Source organism: Hirundo rustica, chromosome W (genome assembly GCF_015227805.2).
Source record: "Hirundo rustica isolate bHirRus1 chromosome W, bHirRus1.pri.v3, whole genome shotgun sequence".
NCBI lineage: Eukaryota > Metazoa > Chordata > Aves > Passeriformes > Hirundinidae > Hirundo > Hirundo rustica.
This window is the reverse complement of record NC_053487.1, coordinates 2,043,877-2,060,336: the sequence shown is the minus strand read 5'-3', so window position 1 is coordinate 2,060,336 and position 16,460 is coordinate 2,043,877. Positions and strand designations below refer to the sequence as shown.

Genomic DNA, 16,460 nt, shown 5'->3' with positions numbered 1-16,460 from the left:
TACCAAGCCAGCTAGATTTCAAGAAGCTTTTGGACAATACTCTCAGGCACATGATGTGACTTGGGGGTGGTCCTGTGCAGGGCCAGGTATTGGACTCAATGATCCTTGTGGGTCCCTTCCAACTCAGCATATTCTGTGATTCTGTTGTTTAGCCTCGAGAAAAGGAAGCTCAGGGGAAACCTTATTGCTCTCTACAACTACCTGAAAGGTGGTGGTATGAGGTGGGTGTTGGTCTCTTCTCCCAGGTAACAAGTGACAAGACAAGAGGAAATAGCCTCAAGTTGCACCAGGGGAAGTTTAGATTAGATATGAAAAAAATAACTTTTCACTGAAAGGGTTGTCAAGCATTGGAATAGGCTACCCAGGGAAGTGTTCGAGTCACCATCCCTGAAAGTGTTCAAAAAAACATGGATATGGCACTTGAGGACATGGTTTAGTGGTAAACACATTAGTGGTAGGTTGGAGGTTGGATTTGTGGTCTTAGAAGTCTTTTCCAACCCTTATGATTCTATGATTCTAAAGAAAAAACCCAAATACAGAGTTATTACATTTGACATTGTGATCCTGGACAAATAGTCTAAATTATAGGAATATCACACTATATCCAATTCAAGGACCCAGAGTTTGGAGATATTTCACTAGCACTTGCATCTTCAAAAGCTTTGTATTACTGGGAGAGAGATCAATTTTGAAGTTAACTCTATGCACCCTACAATGAAGGGCAATCTTTGTATCAAACATTCACAGAAGTATACACGGTATTCTTAAAATAAATAAAATCCACATATGAAAACAACCATAAAATATGAAATTTCCCAAAGGTTTAATAGCTCAAGAACACTAGTGCCATATCACTGAAATTGACTACCAAAGTTCAGTTGTTTGGAAATTAAGCACTGAAGGGGGTAATTTTTTCACAGATATTAAGAACTACTTTTTTCATATCTAGAGTTGAACCTCTACTTCTTTGAAGCATGCAAAGAAGGAACTTTTTAATGTACTTATAAATCCTACTGCAATCAAAGGATTATTCCAGATATTCTAGTAGCCTACAAATTACAGCCATGTCACCTAATCTCCATCTGACTGGTTTAATATTTTGTTAGTCTTAAGAATATGGTGGAAATTCCATACCCAGTGTGAATGTGGGATTTTGCCCTTAAAGAGTGGCAGCCTCCATAAGTAGCATATGACATGCAATTCCAAGGGATGACTACACTTATAAATATCAGACTTTAATCAGTGGGTCACTAGTGAAAACACAGAGAATAAACAGTAAACTGTTGTACTGGGTTTTGGGAGGGGGGGGTACTACAGGGATGGTTTTTGTGAGAAGATACCATAAGCTGCTCATACGTCTGACAGAAGGGGAAAAATTCACAGCAGCAGCTGAAAAAGAGGAGTGACAATATGAGAGAAACAGCCCTGCAGAGACCAAGGTCAGTGAAGGAGGGAGAGGAGGTCTGAGTGCTAGAGCAGATGTATCCTCCATGCATACACAACTAGTTTACAGCAAAAGAGAAAGAACTATACCAGTAATTCAGGTGGACATTTTACCTTATGAATCTAAAAGGTGAAATACATTTTATAATCAAGAACTGTATCTAGTACAGCTGAAAGCAAGTTAAAATATTAGTAACAAATATGACACAAGCTTTTACATACATTAAACAATTGAGAATTTCAAGGTATACAGAATGAATAGAATCACCAATATTTGTAGAAAACACAAACAAACAAGTTTTCCTATTTTATATTTAAAGCTATTAAATTAGACTATCAATTATAGATAGCCAGAAAGGAAATCCATTCCTATTTCAAGTAGACACTGATTTTTTAATAAGAAAGGAAGATAGACACCATTTTCCTTCTATGGGGAGGCAACCATATAATATCCTTTTCTCAGGTCTGCTTGCCATTTATTACTTAGTTGAAACAGCATATATGTAAGCATATGGCTACTAACTACACATTACTCTTTTCCCTGTTCTCTGCAGCTGAAGTTTTCAGAGGAGAATTTGTTCCTTTAGTATTTTCTCATTTACAATAGTACTTTTCTTCAAGTTTGAGACACGACCTTTTTTCTCTACATAGAGGGCAACCTGCAACAAGAACTACTGGCATTAAAAATGCTTCAGATATTTTCAATACCCTTCTAGAGGCAGAATGTTCCAGAATGTTCCAGCTGCAAAGAATATACTGAACATCTGGACAGATTTTCCAGAAACTAAACATCTGCCTCTCATGCTGTTGTTTTTTATAGGACCTAAGCATTTAAAAACTATTCTCTGGTTTCTCTACAAGCATAGCTATTTCTAGAAGACCTTTAGGAGCAACACAAGCAGCTAGCATTACTAACAATGCATTGCTTTTTTTCTTTTTGGAAAAATGAAAAATTATAGTAATTCAGCTTTGGGCATGAGAGTTGCACCTCCTAAAGTAGTCAGACATAAGGTTGAATCTTGCCTGTCCTCTAAAACAAGTTAACTTTTCCTCCTATTATTGTCAAAGTTGAAAAGGCCCCTGGACCATGTTTTAACACCTTGTGTATTCATATCCAAGAACTAAAACTCCTAGTTTCTATCACATGTAAGATCTGTCCATCTGATGAACTTGATTCAAGTTCCGTAACCAATGCAAATACTGTCTGAGTTTTCCTACTAATCCAGTATAATTTTTAAGGAGGAAAAGATAACACTGGGATTTAATACAATGTTGTTTCTGTGAGAAGTGTTACAGGGATGGGGTCTGAGACAGATTTAAAAATTCTGGCCAATCTCTTATAGTAAAACTTAAGAAGATGCACTATATGTTAGGATGTATTTTAAATAATGCTTGAGAACATATTTTAAATTGCATTTTAGAAGACATTTAGTGAATATCAAACACTGTGTCTGTCACTCTTTGCATACTTTAAAGCACTGCAAGCATCTAGGACTCCTCGATGATAATAAAAGGGCTAACCCAAACACAACAAGATAACAGAGCTAAGAATGCAGATAAAGAGAAGAATGCAGACTCTTAGCCAGCAAAAACTGAGTTCTCCCTTGAAAAAGTGCCAAAAGAGCTAAAGCACATGCGAGAGAGATAAAGGTGAAGTTCACTGAAGAAGACTGTTTCCTTCATCTCTTGGAGACCCTCAGAGACCACCACGATGAACTGAGCATGCCCAGAAGGGCGTGGAGTTAATTACCATATGAGGCGAGAATGGGCAGAGCCAGGGAATGAATATGTATGAGGCGGATTGTGCAATGATATGCATATGTAAGACCTCAGGGGATAATAAGGGGGGCAAGCCCTCTGGTATTCATGTGTGTCTTTGGTGAAATTATTCCCCACGCATCTTGACATCGATTAAATACGTACCACTCTAACAACTATTATTAGTTGTGAAGTTATTTCTGCCTTGTTTCAGTTTTTTTTCTGTATTTATAAAGTTATGGACTAATTCAGTACGTCTCTCCTGCAGTGACATAAAAAATGGTGAACAAGATTTGGTAGAAAAGAAACCTCTCCTTTCTATTACCTTAATTTCCCAGGACATCAGCAATTAAGTTACAACTTCACTGACAAGATGGTGAATTTTATTTCTTCCATTGGGAGCCTTAACACGTAATTCTGCTACGATGTAGATAGTCCAATCCCATAATGAAGTATACTAACCATAGTCCTCAGAAGCAAGAAGAATTTATCACACTGTTCAATTCTCTTCATACATTTTAAGAAAAATATTATTCTAGCTTCTTTTGGAGAATTAAACAACATTATCCATACAATCCCAAATCATTATTTTAAAAGGTTGTGCAAAAATATGCTTTAACTAAACTCTCAAGCATATTTGAGTTTTTTCCAGCATTTCATTTTAGTAACATTTCTGGGAAAAAGGTTGCTAACTCATACAAAAAAGAAAGCAACAGTTTGCATTAAAATGTCCATATTGTCAGTCTATAGGTTTTCCAGTTATTCCTGAACTATTCTGTATGCTGAAGGCTTCAGAGAAAGATGTAAGGTGCATTCCTCCTCTCTGTAATATGTACAACGAAATAGCATCATAAATAAGTAGGCCTGGAAGAGTCCTCAAAATTAACATCCACTTTAAATGGTTTTCTTTACAGAAGGATAAGCTCATTATAGTTAAGTCACATTGTGTTTTCTGTTTATTATATTTCTGTACTTTCCAATTATTTTTGAAAAAGTATGCAGCCCAAAATGCTTTCAAATTTTGTAAGCATACTTATATTTTATCTTTCAAATCACTCATGGGACTTGAATGAAAACTAATCCAAGGGCATGCCAAGTATGGTTTATCAGAACTCCCTAGTAGACCATGCAAGAAGTTCAGCTGTAGATTATTCTTCTAGGTAGAAAAAAACTAATATTTTTAATGAAAACTACCTCTCAGTGTGCACCCATAATTTGCTTGTTTTTATATTACAGCTTCCATAAATGTTAAAGTAAGCAATGTTTCTGACATTAAAAGGGTAGCTGACCAAAGAAACAAAGCAAATTTATTCCTTTTTAGATCAACCCAAGAGATACATCGCTATTTAATTTATATATAGCACAAGATAACCAAAAAAGTTTTCCTTCCTGCTAATATTGTGAGAAATTGACTCACAGCATCTTCCCATTTATTCAGCACCTACCATCCACCAAAACCAGTCAATACAGGTAGATATTTTACTGGCCTTTCCCAAATCTCCTAGTATCTTAAAAGTAAAAGCTTTATTGTTGCAACCATAGAATCACTTGGGTTATAAAAGATCTTTAAGATGGAGTCCAAGTGCAAACATAACACTGCCAAGGCAACCATTAAACCATGTCCCTAAGTACCACATCTACAGGTCTTTTCAATGCCTCCAGGGGTAGTGACTCAACCACTTCCCTGGGCAGCCTGTTCCAATGCTTTATAACCCTTTATGTGAAGAATTTTTTTCTAATAGCCAATCTAAACCTCCCCTGGCAAAACTTCTCTCATATCACCTCTTACCTCGGAAAAGAGACTGACACCCACCTTGCTACAACCTCCTTTCAGGTCCTTGTAGAGTCCTTTAAGATCCCTGAGCCCCCTGTTCTTTCAGACTAAAAAACCTTCCTTCCCTCATCCACTCTTCATAAGACTTGTGCTCTAGACACTTCACCGGCCTCATTGCCCTTCTCTGGACACACCCTAGTATCTCAGTGTCTTTCTTGTACTTAGGGGCCCAAAACTGCACATAGTATTGGAGGTGAAGTATTACCAGTGCTGAGTACAAAGGGACAATCACTTCCCTAGTCCTGCAAGCCACACTATTTCTGATACAAGCTGGGAGGTTGTTAGCCTTCTTTCCCACCTGGGCACATGCTGGCTTATATTCAGCCACTGTCAACCAGCACTCCCACATCCTTTTCTGCCAGGAAGCTTTCCAGACACTCTTCCTCAAACTTGTAGTGTTGCATGGGGTTGTTGTGACCCAAGTGCAGGACCTGGCACTTTGCCTTATTGAACCTCATACAAACAGCTTTGGGCCATTGATCCAGTCTGTCCAGATTACCCCTATAGAGCCTTCCTACCCTCAAGCACATCAGCACTCCTGTCCAACTTGCTGTCACCTGTAAATTTACTGAGGATGCATTTGATCCCATCATCTAGATCATCAATAAACAAATTAAATAAAACCAGTCTGTCCTAGGGTGACTGTGTATCCCTCAATCATCTATTGGGTGCAAAGGGGAGGGGAAGCACAGTTTGTTTTTCCCCAGGAAAAAACTCTGCTCCTCGGAGTGACCTTGAAGCGGGGGAGTTGGAACACTGCAAGAAGAAAGAAGCTCTGTTGTTTTTTTTCCCCGGCAGTTAGTTAGTTTAGTGCTAGCGTAGTTAGACACTGTAGAATAGCTGAAGCTTTTTTTGCTTTTTTTTTCCTTTTTTTTTTCCTTCTTTTTTTCTTTTTTTGCCCTCTCCTCGGAACTGTTCCAACCCCTCCAGACTAAGGACCTGGGGGAAGCACCGGGGGCCTCCACAGGGGACTCACCCCACCAAGACCAGCCCTGCACATCTCCTTTTCTCCCAGCGCCAGCAGAGATGGAGCGGCAGAGCACAGTGACTATCTTCAAGAGGAGACTTTCTTTCTTTAAGTTTGTTATCCCTCCGTAAGCGGCACGAAGCTCTTGTCATCGGGTATTGTGCTGGGAGTGCTTTGCCTGTTTAATAAACAGGTTTTTACCACTTCTCTCTGAGGAAGTCTTTTCCCGAACTGGTTGGGGAGGGGAGGAGGGCCCTGTGGGAGGGTTTCTCCCAAAATCTGCCTGAAACCACCACACGGTCCCAATACTGAGCCCTGGGGAACCCCACTTGCAACCAGAAACCAACTGGATTTAACGCCATTCACCACCACTCTGGGCCTGGATATTCAGATGGTTTTATATCCAGTGAAGAGAAAATCTGTCCAAGCCATGAACAGTTTCTCCAAGAGAATGCTGTGGGAAATGGTGTCAAAGGCTTTACTGAAGTTCAGGTAGACGACATCCACAGACTTTCCCTTGTACACTAAGCGTGTCACCTTGTCATAGAAGGAGATAAGGTCAGTCAAGTAGGACCTGCCTTTCATAAACCCAAACTGACTGGACCCGATCAACTGGTGGCCTGTGCATGTCACATAATGGCACTCACAATGATCCTGTTCCGTAACACTCCCCAGCACCAAGGTCAGGCTGACATGCCTATAGATCCTTGGATCCTCCTTCCAGCCCTTCTTCTAGATAGGCATCATGTTTGTTAACCTTCAGTCAACTGTGACCTCCCTGGTTAGCCAGGACTGTTGATAAATGTTTGGAAGTGGCTTGGTGAGCACTTCAGCCAGGTCCCTCAGTAACCTTGTGTGAATGCCATCCTGTCCCATAGACCAGTGCATGTCTAAGAGGTAGAGCAAGTCTCTAACCATTTCCCCTTGGATTATGGGGGCCCTACTATGCTCCCCATCTCTGTCATCCAGGTCAATGGGCTGGGTAGCCTGACAACAGCTGGTCTTCTTATTCAAGATTGAGGAAAAAGCAGCATTAAGTACCTCAACCTTTTCCTCATCTTTTGTCAATGTTTCCCTTCACATCCAATAAAGGATGGAGATTCTCTAGCCCTCCTTTTGTTGCTAATGTATTTATATAAACAGATTTTATTGTCTTTTATGGCAGTATCCAGATTAAGCTCGAGTTGGGTTTAGGCCCTTCTAATTTTCTCCCTGCACAACCTCTCAGCATCCTTGTAGTCCTCCTGAATTGACCGCCCCTTTTCCCAAAAGTGATAAACTCTCTTTTTCTCCCTGAGTTCCAGACAAAGCTCTCTGTTTAGCTTGGCCAGTCATCTTCCATACAAGCTCATCTTTCTGCACATGGGGACAGCCTGCTTCTGCTCCTTTAAGATTTCTTTCTTATAGCACATCCAGCCTTCCTGGACTCCTTTGCCCTTCAGGACTGCCTCCCAAAGGACTTTCTCAAACAGTCTGTTAAACTGGCCACTGAATTCTGGTATAGCAGTACTGCTGACCCAACTCTACATCTCTGAGAACTGAAAACTATAATTTCATAAGACTGCCTCCAACCATCACATTACCCACAAGTCTTTCTTTGTTCACAATCAACAGATCAAGAACCTTCTGTAAGGACTTAAAGAGCACAGCTGCCTGCCTCAAACACTGTCAAGGACACAGGAGGAACTTGCCATAAGATAAGCCACCACAGCAGGAACTTGAGATAAGCATCTCAACCACTCCCCGGGAGAAGAGAACCTAGATGAGGCGGTTCTCTCTCAGGTCAGGAAAGGGACCCATAATGCTTTGATATACCTTTCCAACCTGTTGGTTCTTCCCCTTTGGTACCATCCCTGCTTTCCCCCATAAATACCCCAGAGTTTACCCTGCTTGGCAGGGAGCTACCATCCCTGGCTACCTTTGCAGGGTGCTGGATAATAAAGGCTACCCTGTGGAATCGCTATACAGTACTCCTGTATCTCTGTCCCTGAGTTGTCCTGGGATAACCTCGCAAGTCAGAGCCGAAATCACTGCTAAGAGCAGAAATCACTGCTAAGAGCTGAATCACTGGCAGCCACTGGCTGCACCTTGCTGAGGCTGCCCAGCGGCCAGAGACTGTCTGAGACCCCCGGAAGGCTGTCTCTAGCGAGACCTCTCTCTCTGGGAAGATTGTGGCTATCTGGGTCAGACTACAGACTCCACAGCTGTTCACAATTGTCCCCATGTACCTGGCACTGGTGAGGCTGCACCTCGAAAACTGTGTCCAGTTCTGGGCCCTTCACTGCAAGGACATTGAGGTGCTGAAGCATGACCAGAGAAGGGCAACAAAGCTGATAGAGGGTCTGGAGCAGCTGAGGGAACTGGGGTTGTTTATTCTGGGGAAAAGAAGTCACAGGGGACACCTTATCACTCTCTACAACTAACTGAAAGGAGGTTGTGGCAAGGTGGGGGTCAGACTCTTCTCACAGGCAACTAGCAATAGGACAAGGGGAAATGGCCTCAAGTTGCACCAGTAGATGTTCAGGTTGGATATTAGGAAAAATTTATTCACTGAAAGAGTGGTTACGCATTGGAACAGGCTCACCAGGAAACTGGTGGAGTCACCATCCCCGGAGATGTTCAAAAAACAAGCAGACGTGGCACTTCATGATAGAGTTGAGAGTGGGCATGCTAGTATTTGGTTGAGGAAAGACATGCTAAGAAGGGGGTGTCATGGTTTGACACTGATCCAATGCCAGGCACCCATGAGAGTTGCTCGCTCACCCTCCCCTGCCACAGCTGGGTGGAGGAGAAGGACAAAAAAGTTAACAAAGGCTTCATGAGTTGACATAAGGACTGGGAGAAAACATTTCAAGGGCAAAACAGGTTCAACTTGAAGTTGCAAAGTGAAATTTATTACTAACAGAATCAGAGGACGATAATGAGAAGTAAAATAAGCCCTTAAAACACCATTTCCCCCCCCCCCCCCCAGCCCCTCCGTCCCACACTGACAGTGCAGGGAGACAAGGCACGGTGGTTTCGGTTAGTTCATCACCGAAATTTTCTTCATCTGCTCAGGGAGAGGAGTCCTTTCCCTGTGAAACCATGGGGTCCCTCTCACAGGAGACAGTTCTCCGTGAACTTCTCCAGCATGGGTCCACTCTCATGAGCAGCAGCCATATCGCACCTGCTGCAGCGTGAACTCCCCCCACGGGCAAACAGTCCTCCCAAAACTGCTATGACATGGGTCTCTCTTTCCACAGGGTGCAGTCCTCCAAGGACAGACTGCTCCAGCTTGAAAGCAGGGGCCCCCTCTCTCCATCGGATCTTCCACTGGATCACAGCCTCCTCCAGGCATCTACCTGCCCTGGCATGGGCACCTCCTTCACGGGCTGCAGATGGATCTCTGCATCTCCTATGGACCCATGGGCTGCAGGGGGACAACCTGCATCACCATGGTCTTCACAATGGTCTTCACCATGGTCTTCACCGTGGCCTGCAGAGGAATCTTAGCTCCAGCGCCTGGAGCACCTCCTCCCCCTCCTTCTCCACTGACCTTAGTGTCATGTTGTTTTCCCTCACATGTTCTCACCTCCTCCTCCTCTCCGACTGGAAGCAAAACCTTGTGACTTGGTTTTAATTTCCTTCTTAAATATGTCATCACAGGTGTTACCAACCTCTCTCATTGGCCCAGTTTTGGCCAATAGCATGTCCATCTTCAGAGCCATCAGCCATTGTCTCTGCCGGACATAGTGGGAAGCTTCCAGCAGCTTCTCACAGGAGCCATCTTTGTGGCTCCCCTGCTACCAAAAACCAGGCCATGCCAAACCAATACAGGGGGCCATCCAAGAAGGCCATCAGTTTAATTGCTGTTGAGACACAAGAAGGCCATTGTCAATCTCCCACACATAGAAGAAAGACTGCAATCCCTTTGCTTGATTCTGGTAAAGGGACTTCTCATCTGGCAATGCAAGGGTCAGACAGTGAACACTCCAACCAGACAGAGAAAGAAAGGGTCTCTATCTTCAGCCAGAAGGAGGGAAGGGATGACAGGGTATACAGTATGTCTAGATTTGATGGCCTGAAGCATCAGACCTACAAAAGTACAAGGCTTTGGTAAACATCGGTGTACAGGAGACAAGTGCAAATGCATCCTATTCTGACTGGCTTGGATGCCCTATGTATACATAACATAGACTATCCCAAGAGAGGGTACTTCAAGGACCTAAAAAGGGTACCAGTGGGCTTTTGCTGTAGCCACCATTAACACACAAACAGCTGTCTACCCTGTCTCTCCCCTTAAGCAATCCTTCTGTTGAGGGGTTACTGCAGGTCAAAGAACAGCAGGAATCAATTGCAACCAGGACAGTGCATTAGTGACAATAACACACAAACTGAAGCTCTCTGGCTCCCATAGATAAGCCAATTCATCAATTGGAGAACCAAGAAATCATCAGCAAGACTCACTGATCCTTTAATATTCCCATATGGCCAGTGCCAAAGTCTGACAAAAGCAGACTAGTACAGCCTAAATGAAATCACAACACCACTGAGTGTTACCATATCAGACACACCAGAACTCCAGTATGAACTGAAGTCAAAGGTAGACAGGTGATATGTTTGGGTTTTTTCTCATCTCCTTTGGCAGCAGATTGCAGGTTACAGTTTACTTTCACATGGAGGTATATTCTGAGTGTCATCACACAGAATTTACAGGATGGCCAGGGTCTCAGGCCCAGTCAGCACAGGTTTAGGAGAGGTAGGTCATGTTTGACCAACCTGATCTCCTTTTATGACCAGGTGACCCGCCTGGTGGATGCAGGAAGGACAGTGCATGTTGTCTATTTGAATTTCAGCAAGGCCTTTGACACTGTCTCCCACAGCATACTCCTGGATAAGCTGGCAGCCCATGGCTTGGACAGGAGCACTCTTCGCTGGGTTAGGAACTGGCTGGATGGCCGGGCCCAGAGAGTACTGGTGAATGGTGCTGCATCCAGCTGGCGGCCAGTCACCAGTGGTGTCCCTCAGGGGTCTGTGCTGGGGCCAGTTCTGTTCAATATTTTTATTGATGATATGGATGAAGGCATGGAGTCTTTCATTAGTAAATTTGCAGATGACACTAAGCTGGGAGTGTGTGTCGATCTGCTGGAAGATAGGATGGCTCTGCAGAGAGACCTGGAACAGTTGGATGGATGGGCAGAGTCTAACAAGATGAAGTTTAATAAGTCCAAGTGCTGAGTCCTGCACTTTGGCCACAATAACCCCCTGCAACGTTATAGGCTGGGGATGGTGTGGCTGGACAGTGCCCAGGAGGAAAGAGACCTGGGGGTACTGGTCAGCAGCCAGCTGAACATGAGCCAGCAGTGTGCCCTGGTGGCTAAGAGGGCCAATGGCATCCTGGCCTGTATCAGGAATAGTGTGGCCAGCAGGAGCAGGGAGGTCATTCTTCCCCTGTACTTGGCACTGGTGAGGCCACACCTTGAGTATTGTGTCCACTTCTGTCCCCCTCAGTTTAGGAAGGACGTTGAGATGCTTGAGAGTGTCCAGAGGAGGGCAACGAGGCTGGTGAAGGGCTTGGAGCACAAGCCGTATGAAGAACGACTGAGGGAACTGGGGTTGTTTAGCTTGGAGAAAAGGAGACTCAGAGGTGACCTTATCACTCTCTACAACTTCCTGAAGGGTGGTTGTAGATAGCTGGGGGTTGGTCTCTTTCTCCAGGCAGCAACTGACAGAACGAGAGGACACAGTCTCAGGCTGTGTCAAGGGAAATATAGGTTGGACATCAGGAAAAAGTTTTTCACTGAAAGAGTGATAAGGTACTGGAATAGTCTGCCTGGGGAGGTGGTGGAGTCACCATCCCCGTATGTGTTTAAAAAAAGATTGGATGTGGCACTCGATGCCATGATCTAGTTGAGGTGTTAGGGCATGGGTTGGATTCGATGATCTTGAAGGTCTCTTCCAACCTATACATTCTGTCATTCTGTGTTTCTGTATCAATTACACCTGGAATCAACTGCCCCAGGGGTGGAAGCACAGTCCTTCCATTTGTGATGGACTAATCCAAACTGCACTGCAACAGGGTGATGCCCCTGAACATTTACAATACATCGACAAAATCAGTGTGTGGGGCAACAAAGTAGAAGCATTTTAAGAAGAGAAAAAGAATAATACAGATTCTTATGTAAGTTGATTTTGTCATTTAAAAAAAAAAAGCTATGTCAATGGACCTGCACAGAAAATCCATTTCTTGGGAGCAAAATGGCAGGACTGACATCCTCATGTCCCTATGGATGTGAACAATAAATTAGGAACTATGTCCCCACCAGCTAACAAGGAAGAATCAAGATTTCCTAGGCCTGGTAGGATTCTGGAGAATGCATATCCCAGGTTATAGTCAGCTTTTGAGCCTTCACTATCAAGTAACCTGAAAGAACTATTTTGAGTAAGACTGTCATGGTTTAACCACAACCAGCAAGTACCACACAGCTGCCCACTCGCTCACTCTCACCCAATGGGATAGGGGAGAGAATCAGAAGAGTAAAAGTGAGAAAACTCATGGGTTGAGATAAAAAGTTTAATAACTGAAATAAAATAATAATAAATAACAACAAAGAAAAATAAAATCCAAGAAAGACAAGTGATGCAAATGAAAACAACTGTTCCCCCCAACCAACTGCTGGATGCCCAGTCCCATAGCAGCTCCCCCTAGCCAACCTTCCCCCTAACTTTATTACTGAGCATAATGCCATATGGTATGGAATATCCTTGTGTTGCCAGATGAAAAATCATCTGCACCTGGTGGGCTAACACAATGCTTATTCTTTAAAAACCACTGGCCTATGGAACTGCACAATGCCCATTCTGTAAGAAGAACTGGAAAGCTACAAGCCCAGTTGTGCAAACTTTTACCAGTTCACTGGGTGGTGAGGTATGACTTTGGGGCCACCAACCACCAGGGATCACCAAAGAGACCCCCAGGACAGACGAATGCATGCATAAAGGGGAGGGAAAATATGTTAATAATTCTGGGGAAATGATTATCATAAGTATGTTTATTGTGGGAAAATAAAAAAACATGTATGTAAAATATAGTCTATAAACAGAAGTTTTTCTGTATTCAACATGTATGATATTTTGGAGGAGATATTGCTTCATGCATCCAATCGAATAAAGAATGCCTGCTTCTTAATACAACATTGGTGTTAAGGAGTTTTTTTATTTTTACCAATTTTTGGTAACACCTGTGGTCAGTTGGGGTCAGCTATCCCAGCTGTCCCCTCCCAATTTCTTGTGCACTCACAGCCTACTCACTGGAAGGGTAGTGCAAGAAGCAGAAAAGGCCTTGACTCTGTGCAAGCACTGTTCAGCAATAACTAAAACATCCCTAAATTTTTGTCAGTGTTTCCAGCACAAATCCAACACAAGAGCCACATACCAGCTATTGTAAAGAAAATTAACTCTATCCCAGCCAAAACCAGAACAGAGGCCCTGAGCAACAAGCCCTTGAGCAGATCAAACAGGAAATAGCTTGTGCGGTAGCTCTTGGACCTGTTCAGACAAGACCAGACATGCAAAATATACTCTACACTGCAGCTGGGAAGTAGGGTCTCACCTAGACCCTCTGGCAAAGAGCATTAGAAGAAACAAAAGGTTGAGCTCTAGGATTTAAGGGGGTTTGATCTGCTTCAGAAGTTGTTGGGACAGAGGCACATCTCTTGGCACCGCGATTACTTGTACTATACCAGATGTTCAGAGGAAACCATCACCATGACACATCATGCAATCAGTGCTACATGGAGTAAATGGGTAGCATTGATTACACAATATACTTGATCACACAACATACTTGACTGCAGAAACCCAACCACCCCAAAATCCTGAAAGAGATCATGGACTGGACAGAAGGCAGAGATTTTGGAGCATTGCCTGAGGAGGTGGCTCATGCCATATAATGAGTTATCAGAAGACAAAAGTCATTATGCTCTGTTTACTGATGTATCCTATTGTATTTTAGGAAAACATCAGAAGTGGAAAGCTGCTGTGTGGAGTCCAACATGACAAGATGCCAAAGCCACTGAAGGAGAACATGACCATTTGCCAAAGTGAAAACCATCCAACTAACCCTAGAGATTGTTGAACGAGAAAAGTGGCCGGTATTCTATCTCTGTACTGACTCCTGGATAGTGGCTAATGCCCTATGGGGGTGGCTGCAGCAATGAAAGAAGACCAATTGGTAGCAACACAGAGATAAACCCATCTGGGCTGCTGTACTGAATGACTGCTCAACACCTGCTCAGATTTTGGCTATCACAGCTCATGCTAAGGCCTGATGCATGCTGAGAGAAGTGACATTAGGTCAAAGGGAGAATATCACGTGGGCAGGACAGGTGGCCAGAAAGAGCTAAAAGGCAATTATGCAACCATTATTGCTTGCTGTCTCCTGCAATCATTCTCTTTGCATACTGATTGTCTAACAATTTCATCAGTATCTGCTAGCTCATGGAAATGGTATAGACCAAGATTCCAAGGTCAAAGGAGGTGATTGTCCCACTCTACTCTTGCCTTGGGGTGATTCATAATGTTAGTGTATTCTGTAATCATCTGTGCCCAAAAATTGTTACTGTATCTTTAAGACTATGTAGCCCAGGACCTTGTGGGGGTGGGGTAGAGTTTGCTTTTGCAAGGGGCATTTTTTAAAAGCTCCCCTCCCAGGTTTTTCGGGTGTGGTATTTGCTGGCTTGGTCTTTGCCCAGGCAAAAAACTTCCTTTCCTTGGCTCAGAGAAGCTGCAGTAGCGATCTTTGGGTTGCCTTGAGGTGAATTCTGTAGCTGCTTGTCCGAAGCCAGAGGCCTCGTGCCAAGAGAAGTGGAGCGGAGATGCCCCAGTCCAGCCCAAGCCACTGTTAACCGTGCTGGGCTGGGGAAAGGATGACACCGAGTGGCTCCAGTCCAGCTGCTTTGCCTGTCGTGACCACTCTGCTGTGCCTTGCCATGGGAACAAGGTTGATGCTGGATGAGCCATTGGGCCTTTGTCTGCTGCTGGAACTGCTCCGTGAAGCTCCTACCTTCCCAAGAGGGAGCTGATGCCATCTTGTATCACGTATTGAGAACAGGTATTCTCCAGCATTTCAGGTCTCTGTTCCAGTGAGGTGGTGAGGTGTCGCTACAGGACACGAAGAGAAATGATACTCGCACTCCAACTCCAAGGCAAAAGAAGACTCACTTTATTTAGATTACTTCATTTATATAGATTCTGGACAATGACCAGGGATTGGAGAACAAGGTTTCCACCTCTCCATCCCACTGGTCAGGCCAGAAGTCCATCAGTTGTCCCTCATCAGAGAGGAATGTGAAAAACAACCACTTGTTTATGTTACAAGCATGAGAAGACTCCACTACAAAAATGTAAACATTCACAGAAAGCTAATAGAATATGGCAACAGTGAGGTCTAGAAGTTTGATATCTAGCAGTTATTTTTTATTTATGTTTTCCCCTGCCTGTTGGCATTCTGTCTGTTAATAAACCATTGGTTTTTTCACTTTCATCTATTAGTATTCATTTCTTATTGGTGGAAAGGGATTGTTGGAACCCTTAGAGGAGACAACTCATTCAAGAGTGTTCTTTAAATTGTCTCAAACCAAGAAAACTGCACTGGTGAGGCTTCACCTTGAGTACTGTGTGCAGTTTTGGGCATCACGATATAAAAAAAGGCAATAAACTATTAGAGAGCATCCAAAGGAGAGCCATGAGAATGGTGAAAGGTCTGGAGGGGAAACCATATGAAGAGTGACTGAGGTCACTTAGTCTGTTCAGCCTGGAGGAGACTGAGGGAAGACCTCATTGCAGTTGTCAACATCCTCACAAGGGGAAGTGGAAGGGCAGGTGCCAATCTCTTTGCTCTCATGACTAGTGACAGGACTCAAGGAAATGGCATGAAGCTGAGTCGGGGAGGTTTAGGTTGGATATCAGGGAAAAGTTTTTTTACCCAGAGGGTAGTTGAGCACTTGAACAGGCTCCCCAGGGAAGTGGTCACAGCACCAAGCCTGATAGAGTTCAAGTGTTTGGACAATGCTCTCAAGCACATGGTGTGATTCTTGAGGTGTCCTGTGCAGGGCCAAGAGTTGGACTTGATCATAATGGGTCCCTTCCAACTCAGCATATTCTATGATTCTATGAGTCTAAGTTAGAAGTTATAAATACATCAGCTTATCCAAAAAGATTTTTAAGTGGATCCAACAGCAGCTGGACTGCTGAGGCTTTCATGCTTCCTGGTGTGATACAAGGGATGGGGCACTGTGATGGAACAAGAATGATGAGCCCTCCCACCATCAGCTAAGTAACCATCTTGCTCATAGGTGCATGAGTTAAGAGTTATGGGTTATAAGTTATGAAACCTTATGATGACAAATAAATGAATTCACATGATAAACTAGTTTGTGCAAAGGGGATTGACCTCTTTTTTGTCAGGTTTGTTATATT

At 43.5% G+C, this 16,460-nt stretch overlaps 1 protein-coding gene across 1 annotated transcript in view; it reads right to left on the bottom strand.

Annotated features, from left to right (window-relative positions):
* Positions 1–16,460, bottom strand: part of LOC120764924 (spindlin-Z-like) — a 125,284-nt gene that overhangs the window by 60,776 nt on the left and 48,048 nt on the right. The window lies entirely within an intron of this gene.